The sequence below is a fragment of the Lucilia cuprina genome, chromosome 2 (assembly GCF_022045245.1).
Source record: "Lucilia cuprina isolate Lc7/37 chromosome 2, ASM2204524v1, whole genome shotgun sequence".
In the NCBI taxonomy this organism is placed as follows: domain Eukaryota; kingdom Metazoa; phylum Arthropoda; class Insecta; order Diptera; family Calliphoridae; genus Lucilia; species Lucilia cuprina.
This window is the reverse complement of record NC_060950.1, coordinates 14,629,857-14,633,158: the sequence shown is the minus strand read 5'-3', so window position 1 is coordinate 14,633,158 and position 3,302 is coordinate 14,629,857. Positions and strand designations below refer to the sequence as shown.

The 3,302-nt window shown below is 26.0% G+C and overlaps 1 long non-coding RNA gene across 1 annotated transcript; it reads right to left on the bottom strand.

The window, feature by feature from the left end:
- Positions 1-211: 211 nt before the first annotated feature.
- LOC124421307 lies at positions 212-1,930 on the bottom strand. Its single transcript, XR_006941565.1, has 2 exons — positions 1,636-1,930; positions 212-264 (listed from the first exon to the last, which is right to left on the bottom strand). It is a non-coding gene; the product is annotated as an uncharacterized LOC124421307 (long non-coding RNA).
- Between the last annotated feature and the right edge of the window lie 1,372 nt (positions 1,931-3,302).

Here is a 3,302-nt window from a genome sequence, read left to right as displayed (position 1 = left end):
ATACAATAACATTTTAATGGCATTGTTTGTGGAAGGTAATAATGATGCAGGTAATGATGATCTGGTAGATTTTCTTGTAGCGGCAGCCATTTTATATAAAATTAAATTAATTAATTATTTTGTGCGTAATTTTGGCAAATTAAAAAAATCAAATTGTTATAGTTTTTTGTTGTAAATTTTTCAGATACTTTAAGGCAATAGATGCTTTTTCTGTTGTGGTTGCTGTTGCTTTGCAAATTCGAATTGTTTACATTACGATGAGTTCTAAAATGAAAAAAAGAATTATAATATTATTTACCTAGGAAATAATCTAAAAGGGGTAGTCACATTTTAAGATATATTTGTTAATATTTTTAATTTGTTATTATGAAAAATATATATTTTAACATTAAAAAATAATAATTTTTATATTTTTTAAATTTTATTTCAATTATTTTTCTTTAAACTGTGATTAGCCTTAATATATTTTACTATTAACTTAATGTCTTATCTTTTATTCGTTGTGAAAATTATTGCCTCTGGTCTATTATAAATTCAAATCAACTTGGTATTTACCCAAGAAATAAAATAGATTTTGTTATTTTATATTATTTTCTAATTTCTTTCGTTGTCTTTTAAAATATCTAAACAATGTATTTACTTAAATAAATATATTAAGTATAAACTTTTATTTAAAATAATAGATAAAATACCTTAAAAAAATATATAAATTTCATTGTACCTTAACAACAAAAGCAACTAAATAATACACCTGTAAATATGCTAAGGGTCTGCCATCCTAAGATCGTGTGAATAATAAAAAAACAACTTGTGTTAAATTTTTGCATCTGCCAAATTGTCTAATGAAATTTTGTATAGATAGATTCTAATGAATTTCAGAAATGATCATTCAGAAAGTTGTATTTTGTAGTCTATAGACGAGTCTATAGTCTAGTCTATAGTCTAGTCTATAGTCTAGTCTATAGTCTAGTCTATAGTCTAGTCTATAGTCTAGTCTATAGTCTAGTCTATAGTCTAGTCTATAGTCTAGTCTATAGTCTAGTCTATAGTCTAGTCTATAGTCTAGTCTATAGTCTAGTCTATAGTCTAGTCTATAGTCTAGTCTATAGTCTAAACGTCATATGAAATCAGAACATAGAATAAACGTTCAAACATTTTGCCAATTAAAATTAAGCAAATCGGTTCACAAATAGCAGATATATCAGAAAAATATTATGATTTGTATCTCGAGTAGGTACTACGTGTAGTTCATAAACTATATATAAAGCAAATGTAAGGTATCTTAAAAACTTTTCCAATGTTATTCACCCCTCTAACTTAAACAATTTTAAACAAAGCAATATTTTATTATAAAATTGTTTGAAGATGAAGGATTTATACTTGCTTTTTTTTAAACGATTAAAAAAAAAAAAACTTTAAATACTCATTAATTTTTTTCTTTTCAAACATTTAAAATAAATTTCTTTTTTTAATTCTTTTCAGCACTAAAGAAAATTTTTTTTACTTAATTAAATACAACCCAAGAAACAGAAAAAAAACACTCAAGAAAACTTATGGCACAAAGACCCAACTAAGAACATAATATAGAAAACGCATATTAAACAAGTGTAAAAATTAAAAATGCAGTCAACGTACTCTTTATGAATTTTAATTGAAACCACGCTTATTGAAATGACAATTTTCTTGATTTCGTAGCTCTGATCTGGTTGAAGCACTCAAAAAAAAATTTTCAAATAAAAAAAACTTCGCTTTTTCACAGTGACAACACTAAAAACATACAAAACACCAGAAGTTGTGAGATGTGATCGTAGAGTAAAAGTAACGGCACTTAACGAACGCAATAGATTTAAAAATAAGATTAAACGAACGTAATATAACAACGGTAAACAACGAGCACGACTTAACAGGCGAACGGTTCAGATGAATCTGAATTTTGAAAAATTTATTTTCAAACAGAAAAATTATGAAAATCGAAAACAAAATCAAACCAAAACAGACACAAAAATAAAAAAACAAACGAAAATTATCGTTTCAAAAAGAGAAACGAATTACACAGAATAAGGCAGGTAGAGAGAGAGAGAGAGAGAATAAGTGTGAAAAAGAGAATAATATTTATATGAATTTGTTTTGAAAAAGAAAAGAGATAAGCTTGCTACTAAACTAGTTAATAGTGCACTGAATGAGTTTAAAATACAAAAACAACAATATATACAAACACATGTAATATTTGTTGTTATTTTGAAAAATAATTTTGAATTTTGTTTGATAAGAAAGAATTGTTGTTACTTTTGCTGCAGCAAATTATTCAAATGAAAATCAAACACTGATCATTTACAAACACAACATTGAGTAAAAACTGGAATAGTTTTTAAAAAAAATTTATTTGAGAAAAACAAAACATTTTTTTTTTCCACAAACCTAATGACATAAAAATTATTTAATATGTTTTCAAAAAAAAAAAACACTTCAAATGTTTATACTTAAAAACGAACGTTGACCCATATTTGATGAACTTTTATTAAATTTTTTGTCGTCTTCTGGGAGCTGAATGAAAAATTTAACAAAATTATTTAATTTCTTCCAGCCTGCTTGAGTCTGCTGCTATTATCATTATATTTTTTGGTGTCTTTGTAATTGATTGCTTTTTACCGGCTAATGTTCGGTTTCAACCAGATAATATCAATCTTTTCATTTAATCAAGTATTCGATTTATCACACTTGTAATGTTTTCGGTAAAAGTCACTGCTGAATAATGAATGGCTAAAACTACTTAATCAATTGTTTTGCAAAATTATACATTACGAGCAACATTTATAAAGTTGACTAAACAGATGCCAACAGAAGACTTGACTACAGTCTAAACTATAAGCAAATTATGAAATAAGAATTTAGCATATAGACTTGATTATAGTCCAATAATTATATTTTTTAATATAGTTTCCACTAGACTGAAGTATAAACTACACAATTGAAAAGACCATAGACTGGAATTAACTATAGACTACATTACAGACTAGACTATTGACAAGAATTTAAACTAAGTATTAGACTATATAGAATAGACTGCAGACTATAGGCTAGACTATACACTAGACTATTAAGTAAACAATACATTAGACTGCAGATCAGAATATAGATTAGACTATAGACTAAAATATAGACCAGGCCATAGACTAAAATAGACTATAGACTGAACTATAGACTAGACTATAGACTAGACTATAGACTAGACTATAGAGTAGACTATAGAGTAGACTATAGACTAGACTATAGACTAGACTATAGACTAGACTATAGACTAG